The following is a 13,989-nucleotide window of genomic DNA, read 5'->3' as shown; positions in this document are numbered from 1 at the left end:
GGGTAAGACCTGTTAATAATTAACAAAGAGGAAATCAATGAGGATAATGAGTAAGTACCTCCAAAGAGAATAATTTAAATATCAAAGCGCTAAGAGAGGCCCTTAGGAAAACTTAGGAAGCCCTCCAGCGTTTTTTGCAAAAATGACCCTCTTTATAGCTGTGCTGTGGAAACCTAATAAGAAGTGAAGCTTGTCCTAACCAACCATTATACCGTCTTGTCAGAAAAATTCCACCTAAAGGAGAAAAACGTGGTTCACTCTTCGTTCATTCTAAAGATTAGTGTACTATTTTAATTATAGTAAAATAGTGTTAAACACAAGGCACAATTTACTTACTTTTGTTGTAAGTTTTAGCGTTGTGCTTCAGGCACAGGTGGTCCCGATGCAAGGGGATGACACGTGGAGATGGCACTGACGTCCAAGTGGTGGTCCCGAGCTCACCCTTGTGTGGCGTAAATATTCGTGTGGCTGGAGGAGGGGGGGCCCAGGCTGGGGAAACGGGAAGCTGACAACCTAATTGGCAGGAGGATAAGAGCTAAGCCATCCACATGCTAAAATCGTATCACACATAAGAAGGAGGTCAGTGCCATAGAAAAGAAAAGAAGGATCAGGGTTCCAGAGCAGGGTGAACACAAAGGGCCTGGCTGAGAAAGGGTGTCTGAGCAGACTATCGGGAACAAAAGAGTGAGCATGAGACTGTGTAGGGAAAAGCATTTCAGACAGAAGGAACAGCAGATGCAAAGATGTGAGTGTGTCTGGTGTGTTGGAAGGAACTGCCAGGAGGTCTGTGGAGCTGGAGCACAGAGAAGCCATGGAATGGGATTTCCCAGGGGCCCGGAGGCTACTGGTTCTCCTCCGGATTCACAGGGGGCCGGGCAGGTGCTCAAGCAGGGAGACGAGATACGGGGCATACAGACTGCGGGGGAAAGGGGAAAAGCAGTTGTCCTGATGCAGTCGTCCAAGGCAAGGACACAATCTGCTCACCCGGGGGGCGACCGAGGGGGCGGGGGAAGTGGTGGGATTCCAGGCACCATGAAAGCTCTAACCAACGGGATAGGCTGATGGAGTCCATGTGGAACGTGAGGAAAAGGAGTGGGATAATTCCCAGCTTTCTGGTTTCCATCCATCTGGGCTCAGGCCTGGAGCCTAAGTCAGTTCCCCAAACTGAAGCGTCACCGCCCAACAGGACAAGGACAACGAGCAGTGGGGAGTCAGCCACAGCAACCCCCACAATACGGCCACCCACCACGTGCAGCCTGGGAAATGAGAACAACAGCATGCAACGGGCGGGGTCGCCAGGCACAACCCCTGTGCTGTGCTCGCAGGAACTCATTTAACGCTCGCAACAAGCCTGTGACTGAGCACACCAGTCCCACTTCAGCCATGGGGGACCCTGAGCCCAGAGACGTCGCTACACAGACCTCACACAGCTAGGCAGCGGCAGGGTTAAGACGTGAACCTGGGATTGTCCCACTTGACAACCGGAGTCCTTGGCCACTGTGTGGCGCCCCCGCCTCCCAGGCCAGGCAGGTCATGTGCCCCCCTCTCTGAGCATCTGTCATACGAGAGAGATGACCTCAGTGGTGTCCCGGCTCCGGTATTTTCTATGCTATGAAATCAGGGGTCAAGAGACCCGGTGCTGCTCTTCTTGGGGCCTCCACTGAACTGGCCCTGTGACCTTGGGAAAGTTGCTTCCCTCTCGGGCCAGTTTCCCGTCTCGGCTAGACGGTCCCTCCAGGTCTTTTCTGCTCAAAAATAATCTGAGTGTAAAAATACACCGTTTTCTGAAAGTTCCAGCAGGCACCTGTGGACCCTTTCCAAGGGAGCAACGGGTTGCACGGCCCTCTACACAGACAACCTCCCAGGACATCCCTGTCGAGCCACATGTCGCCCAGCCTGTCCCCCTGCCCATAACCCGCACTGGCCGTGCCCCTTGGAGGAAGCGACGGATGGCCCCGCAGCTCGGCTCGCTGGGGGTCCGCACGTCCTCGGAGCCCCGGTCACCTGGCCTCCCTCCTGTGCATCCTGAGCTCCCACCTGCACTCCCCTTCTCTCTTCTGTTCTCCCAGAATCAGAAAAAGAACTGCGCCAAGTCAGGGTTTCCTTTCAACCTGCAAAGGCAAGTCCCCAAGTCACGGTCCGCTACGTGCGCCGCTGCGGCGTTCAAGGCCTCCTGTCCTCCGGCCCGCCCACCCACCGTGGAGGGGGACGCTGTGCCATCCCCACCCGCGCTGGCGAGGCGCTGGCATGGCACAGGAGCGTGGGTCATGCCTGCCTCCCAGGGCTGGCCCTCCCTGTGGCCAGGCACAGAGCCCACGTCCTCGGCAGAGCGATTCTGCCTCCCTCCACCCGACACCCTGCTCTGGGCAAACTCACAGCTCTTCCCCAGGCGAACCCCACCCGCTGGGTTACCATCCCCATCTCTACAGCACCTCCTCCTCCCCGAGCCCTCAGAGACGGCTCCAGGGCCACCTCCTCCAGGAAGTCCTCCCTGATTTCCCAGGAGGAGGGAACCTAACCTTCCATGGAAGCCACATGGGCAGTTTGGTCTTCTTTGTTTAATTTTTTTTTAATAAAATCTGTATATATTTCAGGTGAACAACATGATGGTTTGATATACATGCACATCATATATATACATTTCACTGCTGGGGGTCCCTCTTGGCTTTGGTTTCTCAGATGAGTTGGGAGGTAAAGTGCTTCCTAAGTGTGAAGTCTCTGCAACAAGAGGGACCTGGGTTCAAATCCCACCCCTGCCACTTCTTCATGGGCGGCCTTGGGCAAGATTCGCCCTGGATGTCCTTTTCCTCGTGAGATTTTTGGGAGATTTCAATGAAATGATCAAGTTTAGGTCCAGCGCTGATTGCAGCAGCTAACACGTCCTGAGGACCGGCTGCAGGCCGGCACTGTTCAAGGCCCTTTACATTCAGTTCTCACAGCAGCCCTATCACAGGGATTCTGTCAATGAACACATTTCATAGAAAAAGAGACAGAAGCACAGGAAGTGGCTCAAAGTTCCCTGGCTCCTCTCCTCCCTTGCTGTGTGGCTTTGGGCAAGTCACTTAACCTCTCTGATCTTGTTATTTTACTGCTTGTGTGTCCCAGTTTCTATCTCTGGAAAATCCGGCATGTATTAGTACTCAAAATCAGCTAGGGTTGTTTTTTGTTAATCATCATTGCCTTCATCATCATTACCAATATAATTACGGAGTTGGCCAAAGAAATAAGAGGTACTCAGTAAACATTCAACAAAGGAGGGAGGGAAGGAGTAAGGGAATGAAGAATGAATGAATGAATCACCCACCAGAGAAAGTTCTGGAAGCACAAAGGGGAGTAAGAGAGTGTGGAACATATTTAAGTGATGCGTCTAGGAATAGATGCAGCCCGTGGGTGCAGAAGAAATGAGGAGCCACTTGGCTGCAGCTACATAACCCTCCACCCCTGGGCTGATGTCTCCCTTCCACCCCCGGCGTGAATCCTAGAGCCATTTGTGCCCTGATGGATGGTGATGCAGACGGAAATGTCCATCAATCGTAATTGGTCCCTAAATGGACCCCATAATACAAGTTATCAGTTTAAGACCCAGGGACGCTTTATTAATATTTGTAATTTATGGGCTCATTTGAGAAGTCATCAGGGACGACAAACCTAATAAATCACGGGTCATAAGGACTCAGACAGCAGCGCGGGGGCCCTTCCGTGAGATGGGTGGTCGCCGCTGAACTTTTGAGATAATCATAGCAACTGTCACCAGGCAGACGGGTTGCAGAAGGGAGTCTGGACTGGCGGCGGTGCCAGCTGGAGGCAGAGTGTCAAGAAGGGACCGCGTTTCCTGGTCCAGCGGGGTCTGCGGGGGGGAGATGCTGCTGTCCATTGTGCCCCGACTTTAGCGGGCACTGTATTTGCGCTGCCTCGTTCAAGGCCCTCACCACCCGCCTGCACGTAGCCGCCTGCATCCGCATTTGTCAGACGAGGCCACAAGGCTCAGGGAGACGAGGCCGCCTGCTCAGCGACTGCAGTTAACCAGTGAGCTGGGATTCAAAGGCGGGAGACGCCCTCCCGACGGCTCATGTTCTTGGTCACTGGGCTCTTCTGGCCACCAGTCCAAGGCACAGAGGGGGAAACTGAGACCAGTGATGCAGCCACACACCAGCTTGCCGACGGCAGGGCTGAGATGGGACTCCGGCATCTCGGCGTCTGCTTCTCCTTCTTTCTGAGACGCTTCCCCGGCTCCCTGGCCCCTTCCCTCGCGTTCTTGTCTCCTCACTCACTTTCTCCCTCTAGCACTGGTCACCTGCCACGTCGTATATGCGTCTGTCTGAGTCCCAGCCTGTGCACGTCAGCGAGCTGAGCGTTTGAGCTGTTCCATTTCACAGCCACTTGTACCCAAGATGGGGACAGATACCTGGACTCAAAGGCAGTTGGCTGCACACGCGTCTCAAGGACGTGGTCTTCCCAGTGGAACTGAAATAACCAAGGTCCTCGTGCTGGAATCGTCCCCGTGGCCTCACCCACAGACCCCAACCGTCAGCAAGGGGCACTGCCCACATTGGCACCTGTGTGGGATTTCTCAGACCCCCGGGAGCTGCCAGGCTTCAGGCCTGTGTCCCGTGAAGTTGCCTTTGTACATCTCAGCGTCAGCCTGGTATGTGTTCAATATCAAGTTTGTCACCAAGAAGGCCACCTCACTTCTTTTCTCTAGGTTTTTAGGGAACTTGTGCCTTGCAGCTCCCAGCTACGAGCTGTAGTGTTCTGGTTGTGCATCCAAGATTCATGTTCCTCTTCTTGCTACCAGTACTACCCTAATTTTATTCAGGGTGGCAATGTTCCCAGGTTAAAGACTGTATTTCCTAGCCCCACTTTCAGCTAAGAGGGGAGGTTTAAGGAGGTGAAGGAGAAAGTCATTAGGTGAGCTTTTCTCCAGAAAAAGCTCTTGACAAGGGGGCTGGCCGAGCTGAGAGATTGGTCCTTTTTCCCTTCCACTTGGAATTCAAACCTGATGTCTGGAGCCCCAGCAGCCAACTTGGACTGTGAGGCAACCTTGAGGATGGAGCTGGTACTAAGGTAGGTAAATGCTGAGAATAGTGAATCTGCTAACACAGCCCTGGCCTGACAACCCTGGGGCTGCATTTACATGACAGAAAAAATACATTTATATTTTCTAAGATATAGATGCCCATATTCTGTGACTTGCAGCCAAACAAAATACTAACTAACATGCTAACACATGCATTTTTGTTCAGCAGACCGTCATGGAACACCTGCTATATGCAAGCCACTGTGTTAGGCGTGTGGTATGAAAGATGAGTAAGGCACAGCCTGGCTTTCAAGGGCCTGATAGTGCAGGGAATTCCATGTGGAAACTATGATAGCGGTATCAAAAGAAAAATGGACAGAGATTTATTTGATAGGAATACTTTACTGAGTGAGATCCAAACTGTTCACAAACAGGAATGCTTCAAACTGAAAACCGGTATGAGGCTCAGAGGCGTGACGTTATAGGATGGCTTACGAAACGAAAGTGAGGAAGTCGTTTAACCTTTAAACCTTGATTGTTACAATGGAAGTTTCCAGACGGCAGGGGACTGGTTAAAAGTAAGTATCTTCTACCATTTTTGGAAGATGACTTAAGTCTCTTTTGTGATTGTCAGAGGCATTGACAAGAAGTAAGCGAAGTTCAGTCTCGCTCGTGTAGCTGAAATAAGCCCGGCTTCGTTTTGCTTATTCGGCTTAACTGGTTTTCTCTGCTCCAGGGGTTGTCGGGCCTGGTCTCTGTTCTGCTTTATTTTAACAGTGCGAAGTCTGAGCTGAGGGACGCAGAACTGGGGCCCTGGCCCAGCAGGCAGGGCAGAGAAAGCCACCCAGAGACACGCTGCACGGTCATGAACAAGGACTCCCCGGGGAGATTTGGGGCAGAGACAGAAGCAGAGGTGCAGGACAGATCATGAGGAGTCTGTTCACCAGGCTGAAAGGCTTGGGTTCTGCCCCACCCCACCCGGGCACACGCTCACACACGTACCCCACACACATACACACATGGACATGTGTGAACACACAGGCACACGCATGCATGCACACGAACTGAACCATCCTGAACCTCTTGCCTTTCTCCAAACCTCCTAGGTCCTCTCGTGCCTCCAGGCCTTTGTCCAGGCTGTTCCCTCTGCCTGGAACACTCTCCAGGCCCCTCCCCTTGGCTGGCTCCCAGGTTAGCGTGATGGGAGGTGCTCCTTCTGGGCGTGATGGGAGGTACTCCTTCTGGGTGTGATGGGAGGTGCTCCTGAGCGTGATGAGAGGTGCTCCTTCTGGCCATGATGGGAGGTGCTCTTGAGCATGCTGGGAGGTGCCCCTGAGTGTGATGGGAGGTGATCCTTCTGGCCGTGATGGGAGGTCCTCCCTGGAGTGATGGGAGGTGCTCCTTCTGGGTGTGATGGGAAGCGCTCTTGAGCATGATGGGAGGTGCTCCTGAGCGTGATGGGAGGTGCTCCTTCTGGCCATGATGGGAGGTGCTCCTGGGCGTGATGGGAGGTGCTCCTTCTGGCCATGATGGGAGGTGCTCCTGAGCATGATGAGAGGTGCTCCTTCTGGCCATGATGGGAGGTGCTCCTGGGCGTGATGAGAGGTGCTCCTTCTAGGTGGGGCCACCCACCTCTCTCACTCCACCATCCGCCTCCGCATGCCGTTTGCGGTTTTTCGCTAAGAGCTCACCTGCACAGCTGTCTGTGCCGCTGAGCAGCAGGCCCGCCCCAGGTAGGTTCTCGGTTGCCTCTGCTGAGGCCCCTCAGGTTTCCGTGGCCTGGGTTTGAAGTTCACCAGCGTATCAAAAAAGCTGTTGTCACTCTCTACCCAGGATTTCTATCTGTTGGAGCAGAAGGTGTTGCCTGCATAACAGCTCAACTCTTCTTGTCAAATCATGTGCCTGGTTCATGGTCTGAGAGGAAAATACCAGCTCGGCAGTCGGGACACCTGGGTTCCAGTCCTTCACGATACTCGTTAGTGTTTTAGGATGATAGATGGACTGTCCCCTCTTCATTCTGGTGTCTATTTACATCTCTGCCTCACCCTGGGAAAGGTTTGAATACAGACAACCCAGCACGTATTTTAAAGGGAGGAAAAGATCAAGAAACCAGGGAGACAGGAAGGAAGCCCAGCACACTCTAAGATCCAAGAGCCCAAACCAGTTTTTTAAACCTAGCTTCCCAGGAGCCATGGAGAAAACAGAAACACAGCCACCCACAAGTGGTCAGGATGACAGTGACTCTAAAAGTTAGAAAACTGCTAATTGCTTAGAAGTTAGAAGTGGGCTTTTCCTGGCTTGGTGGTCTGAGAAACATTTAACTGGGTTCTCATAAGGGAAACGTCATGCCAACCTCAGCAAGATCCAGCTCTCTTCTTCAGGGAATTCCGGGGAGTACATCTCTCTCCATCTCTGTAGAGATGTAATGAGCAGCGCAGACAGTCTGAGGTTTCAGTCTGTGGGAAGAACCAGCCTGTGGCACAGACAGTCTATGTTACCAGCTAAGGGAACGTCCATGCACATTAACAGTCAATCAAGTGGACCAACTTTGGCATAAAGAGAAGCTAAAGGAATATCTGGGGGAATGCATGTGGGAACGCCTGTGGGAATACCTATGGGAATGCCCGTGGGAATGCCTGTGTGACTGCCTGTGGGAGTGCTTGTGGGAACACCTGTGGGAACGCCTGTGGGAAAACCTGTGGGAATGCGTGTGAGAATGCCTGTGGGAACGCCTGTGGGAATGCCTGTGGGAACGCCTGTGGGAATGCCTGTGGGAATGCCTGTGGGAACGCCTGTGGGAATGCCTGTGGGAACGCCTGTGGGAATGCCTGTGGGAATGCCTGTGGGAACACCCGTGAGAATATCTGTGGGAATACCTGTGGGAACACCTGTGGGAACGCCTGTGGGAACGCCTGTGGGAATGCCTGTGGGAAAACCTGTGGGAACACCCGTGAGAATATCTGTGGGAATACCTGTGGGAATGCCTGTGGGAACGCCTGTGGGAATGCCTGTGGGAAAACCTGTGGGAATGCCTGTGGGAACACCTGTGGGAACGCCTGTGGGAATGCCTGTGGGAACACCCGTGAGAATATCTGTGGGAATACCTGTGGGAACGCCTGTGGGAATGCCTGTGGGAACGCCTGTGGGAATGCCTGTGGGAATGCCTGTGGGAAAACCTGTGGGAATGCCTGTGGGAACACCTGTGGGAACGCCTGTGGGAATGCCTGTGGGAACACCCGTGAGAATATCTGTGGGAATACCTGTGGGAACGCCTGTGGGAATGCCTGTGGGAACGCCTGTGGGAAAACCTGTGGGAACGCCTGTGGGAATACCTGTGGGAACGCCTGTGGGAATACCTGTGGGAATGCCTGTGGGAAAGGCTGTGGGAATGCCTGCGGGAATGCCTGTGGGAACGCCTGTGGGAAAACCTGTGGGAACGCCTGTGGGAATACCTGTGGGAACGCCTGTGGGAATACCTGTGGGAATGCCTGTGGGAAAGGCTGTGGGAACACCTGTGGGAACGCCTGTGGGAATACCTGTGGGAACGCCTGTGGGAACGCCTGTGGGAACACCTGTGGGAACGCCTGTGGGAACACCTGTAGGAATACCTGTGGGAACGCCTATGGGAATAGCTGTGGGAATACCTGTGGGAACACCCGTGGGAACACCTGTGGGAACGCCTGTGGGAACGCCTGTGGGAATACCTGTGGGAACACCTGTGGGAACGCCTGTGGGAACGCCTGTGGGAACACCTGTGGGAACGCCTGTGGGAACACCTGTGGGAATACCTGTGGGAACGCCTGTGGGAATACCTGTGGGAATACCTGTGGGAACACCCGTGGGAACGCCTGTGGGAACGCCCGTGGGAACGCCCGTGGGAATACCTGTGGGAACACCTGTGGGAACGCCTGTGGGAACGCCTGTGGGAACGCCTGTGGGAATGCCTGTGGGAACGCCTGTGGGAACGCCTGTGGGAATGCCTGTGGGAATACCTGTGGGAATGCCTGTGGGAAAGCCTGGGGAAAGTCTGTGGGATTATCTATGAGAATGCCCGTGGGAATGCCTGTGGGAATATCCATGGAAAAGCTGTTTTCCTTAAGAGAACAGCTCTGTATCTGCTCCCACATCGAGAAATAATGTCCTAGCCCGTCAAGCTAAGCCATGACAATTTTAGGTTAAAATTTTTTTCAAAGCACATTTTAAAAATCTCCCAAGAAGGCCTTATAAAAATCCTAATACTGCATCCACAGACACCTAATGTTAAGCACGTATCACCTCCGGGTGAGTCCCCCAAATGGCCTAGTAGGAAAAGATAGTCCTAAGTGACTAAATGAGTGAATGCAATTCACAGTTGTTGACTAAAAGCCAACTCAATGTTGGAGGACACCTGCCAAAAATGGCAGTTGGAGGGTTGGAGCAGTTCATCCTGAGCCATTTTTTCTTCACAGTAATGAGGCCATTCCTAGTTGGTGACAATAAGACCATGTCATCTGCGTAGAAAAGACTTAACTTTCTGTTCCTCTTAGCAAAGGGCAATTCATTCAGCTCATTCAAAAATTCTTTCAAGTCATAAAATACTCATTAAAGGGAGTGGGGACCAACGTACGTGGCTCTTGCGCTGTGCTTGAAGCTGTCGTCTGGTTCTCAGGACACCCTTTCTCCCGACGCCAGCCCCCTCGCTGAGCTGGGGTGCAAGTTCTGGAGAAGCGTCTGAGGTGGGGTGGGGAGTAACGCTGAGCACCTGCAGTTTAGCCCGTAATTGGTTTCTCTCCACGTAACTAGTTTCCCTCCCCTGAGTCAAAGGCCAAAGTCGGTCATCGCTGTTGCAATTCGTATATTGTTCCTGACAAATTTGTGCAAGAGTGGCATAAAAAGGTCAATAGCACGGAGGAAATGTGCTGAAAACCCAAAGACTTCCTCATAAGAAATATCAGCCTGAGAAACCCAGACTTGCAATTTATAAAAGAGGAAATTGACAGACAGTTTAGTTGGAATATCAAGTAAACCAGTGGGCCCAACCCTGGGGAGGAAATAGAGGACGGTCCCTGTTTACAACGTGGGATAATCTACCCTATAGGCCCATCCAGACAAGACCACATGTGTGGAATCAAGGAAAGGAGGCAACTTGGCTATTGAACACTTGAGATGTTGCAAGTCCAAATTGAGATGAACTGTAAGTGTAAAACACATCAGATTTCAGATGCAGTATGAAAAAAGAATGCAAAATATCTTGTGAATAATGTTATGTTGATTACATGTTGAAATGATAATATTTGAATATGTTATGTTGGGTGAATAAAATATGTTATGAAAGTTAATACCACTTTTTTAATGCAACTATTAGAGAATTTTTAATTACGTGCATGCACACTGTGGAAGCCACCCCCAAGATGACCCCTAATGATCCCCCGTCCTGGTATTCACATCCTGTGTAGCCCCCTCCCATGTTGTGTCAGGGTTGATCTGTGGGACCAATAGAATATGTTGGAAGGAATGGTATATCACTCCAAGGTTAGGTTATAAAAGATACTGCAGCTTCTACCTCTGTCTCTCTCTCAGTCTCTGTTTCTATTTCTCTGACCACTTATTCCGGGGGAAGATAGCTGCTATTTTGTGAGCAGCCCTGTGGGAGAGAAACTAAAGCCTCCGGCCAACACCCATGTGGGTGACCCTTCTTGGAGGCGGGTCCTCCAGCCACAGTCCAACCTTGAGGAAACTGCAGCCCAACCGACATCTTGACCACAACTTCCTGAGAGACCCTGAGTCAGAACCACCCAGCTAAGCCGATCCTGGATTCCCAATCCTCAGAAATTGTGTAAAATAATAATATTAAGTCTTAGGTAATTTATTACACAGCAATAGATGACTAATACACAGGCACTATATTTCTATTGAACATCACTGGTCTCAAGCTTAAAAAAAAAAAAAAAAGAGTAAGCTTGTAGAGCAGAGATGCCAACCCTGGCTGCACATTAGAATCACCCACAGAACTTTTCAAAATTGCTGATGCCCCAGCCTCACCCCAAAAGAATTGAATCAGAGTCTCTACAGATAGAGCCCCGGCACTGGTATTTTCTAGAAGTTACCCAGGTGGTGTTAATGTGCAGCCAGGGTTGAGACCACTGCTCTAAGGAGATGATTCTCCAATGTCATTGAGCTTAAATCAACACGGCATCGAGGGCTTCACCACTCCAAGTGTGCATCCGGATCTCCTGGGAGCTGTTGGAAATGCCAGGTCTCGGGCCCCAGCCCAGGTGCACTGAACCAGAAGCTGAATTTTAATAGGATCCCCAGGGAATTGGATGCACACTGAGGTTTTGGGTATCCATTCAAAACTGGTCCTCAGACATCTCGTCCCCCAGATTCCCGCTAAGGATAACCAGATCCCAGAATCCGTTCTCCCATAAACGTTTATTAGGCTGCAAGTTGTGAGTGAGGTCTCCCCAGAGGGATTCTGGCATAATTGGTGTTGGGGATGGGGTGGGGTCCAGACGGGGAGAATTTTGTGAAAGTTCTCCCGGGGGATTCTAAGCCGCAGCCAGGGTGGAGAGCCGTCAGCCGAGGGTGGGGGGATGGGAGACACCCTAACTGCTTCTCAATCCCTGAGTCTCTCATCTCGCCATGCTGAGCAGGAGTCGAGAGTTTAAAGATGTGTCGCTTCCATACAATGTGGACCCTAGAAGCCAACTGCCCCATCTAGAACTTACCTAAGAAACAGCAATTTCTTCCAACTCAAGAGAGAGAAAACTTGCCACGTGGGTCTGACCCACAGGCAATGCGTGCCTCTCAGCAAGGTGCTCTCCCAAGGGGGCTCCCAGAGGAGCACTGAGGATCAGGGGCAGTCACCTGAGTCCCCTCCTTGACAACTAACCCCCGACAAGTGCATGGCTGCCGCACAGCAAGAGTTAAATTTGACAGCAATACTGTGACTGCCTGCAAACTCCTCTTCACATGTCCGCTCGCTTCCCTGGCCGCAGTTTAAGAATTGTTTTATTTCTCAGTTCATTTGGTTTCTTTTTCCTCTCTGATAGTCTTTATCAAACCAAGAACTACAATGGCAAAATCTACATTCACCCGAGTCAAAATGAGCCAACAAAGCCAGTCTTAATTTGCCAACAGCTCCGTTGATAATGGGTAAGTGGTAAACCCAAAGTGTTTCTTGGCATCCCAAGAGATTCTCAGAAAAAGCAGTTTCCATCAATTTGAAAGTTCTAGTCCTCTCTTTGCCATCCCTCACCCTTGGAGGTGCGGCCATGAGACCTAAAAGCCTTCGCACGGCAATACTCCCTGCTAAGGTGGGAGGGACCTTATCACTTTGTCTCTGGCTGGAAAAAAAATGCCTTCCTAAACATAGTTATAAATAAGACAGGCTAACTGTAATACAATTTACAGCACCGTCTCCTTCAAGCTGTTTACCATCATTTGTAATTATTTTATCTACTTGCTGCTTGTTCATCTGATCTATAACTCCATCGGGGCAAGAGCCATGCTGGTCTTACCCAGTATGTTCCTCCTACTTAGCCTGGCACCAAAAGAATGTTTCTAAATGAAGGATTGAATGGAAAGCTTCCCCAGATCCATGCCACACACTAACATCCAGAAATACTAAATGCTATAAATCCACTGGTGAGGAATTGCCCTCTTGGCTTAATACAGCTGTCCGTCAGGAGATGTGACCTATATATAGGAAATATATGTGGATCTGACATAGTTCTGCTCCAGCGCAGTTCAAGCAGGACTGTAAGCCTGTGCCAATCCTGATATTCTTCAGAGCTTATTATGACTGACTTTAAATATGCTATGTCATGGAGGGTTTGAACCATCACACACAACCAACGTCCAGATAGACGGCACGTACCCAACCAGAGCGATGTGAGCCAGGTCCAGCCTCTCTGGTTAGCAAATCCCGGAAGGAAAGAACTCTGTTCTGTCCTGCGCAGTAGGGATCGCCACTCCCCGTTTTCTCTAGGATCTGCCCGGCCTGCTTGGAAAGACAAGTTCTCATTCCCAAACAAGGGGGCATAAGGACCTGGCGGGCTCTGGGAAGACTTTGAATGCTCTCCACAGAATCCAAGGTGAAAAAGAATCAGTCAAACACGAACCCAAAGAGGCAGGTCTAGGCATCCTGCTTCCCCCAGGAAGCCATATCAAACGCAAGTCTCAAGGGCAAAGAGTACAGGGACAAGGGATCCACTGAGAAGTCCTGATCCTCTCACCAGACCATTCCATGATGGGCCATCTTCATGTCCTTGTCCCTGATCCCTCAGCTCATATAACCTAGCTCATAGGACAAGGGCCCTCTTCTGCTCAGGAAGCCAGCGCCACAGAGTCCCAAATGCAAATAGGGTTAGACTCTAAAAAATTCTCTGGAGGAAAGTAGCAGAGTGGGAGCCCCACAGACCTCAAATCTCTCAACCATCAAGCCACGGAGGTCTCCAGACACATGCTTCTTTGGGAGTGCCTTGTTAAAACTCAGGATTTAAAAATCACTCAAAGAGGCAGTGTGGCGTGGTGGAAAGAGTTTGGGATGGGTGATAGAAAGATTGGGTCCAAGCTGTGACTCTCCCCGCAGCCAGCAACTAACAGAGAGAGCTCGAGCAAGTCACTTCCCTTGTCAGGCTTCAATCCCTTCAGCTGGACAGCAGGGGCAGTAACTCCCAATTCCCATGGAGCCTGGGAGCCTCAAAGGCGGTGCTGGTGTAGAGGGCTTTGGAAAGGAGTCAGCTGTGAGCCACTTGAGGCGTGCTCCGGGTCAGTCAATGTGTCACTTCCTCAAGAAGAGCAACCGCCCCCGCACACATGGGCACACACCTTTCCAGACGCAACATCCCCCATCAAAACCCACTTGATCTGCCACACACCTTGAAGCAGACACTCTTGGTCGTCTCCCCAACAGCGGTCACCTGCCTTGTTCCTGCTAACACACCCCCAGCTTTGTCCAGGAACTGAGCAGCAGAGTGATAAGGACAGCG

At 51.4% G+C, this 13,989-nt stretch overlaps 1 long non-coding RNA gene across 1 annotated transcript; it reads right to left on the bottom strand.

Moving 5' to 3' along the window:
- Positions 1–5,416: 5,416 nt before the first annotated feature.
- LOC139045160 (uncharacterized) lies at positions 5,417–13,989 on the bottom strand. Its single transcript, XR_011503040.1, has 3 exons — positions 9,624–13,989; positions 7,371–7,490; positions 5,417–7,063 (listed from the first exon to the last, which is right to left on the bottom strand). It is a non-coding gene; the product is annotated as an uncharacterized lncRNA (long non-coding RNA).

The sequence above is a fragment of the Equus asinus genome, chromosome 4 (genome assembly GCF_041296235.1).
Source record: "Equus asinus isolate D_3611 breed Donkey chromosome 4, EquAss-T2T_v2, whole genome shotgun sequence".
NCBI lineage: Eukaryota > Metazoa > Chordata > Mammalia > Perissodactyla > Equidae > Equus > Equus asinus.
Note: the sequence above shows the minus strand (reverse complement) of the source record. Positions and strands in the feature narration are given on the sequence as shown.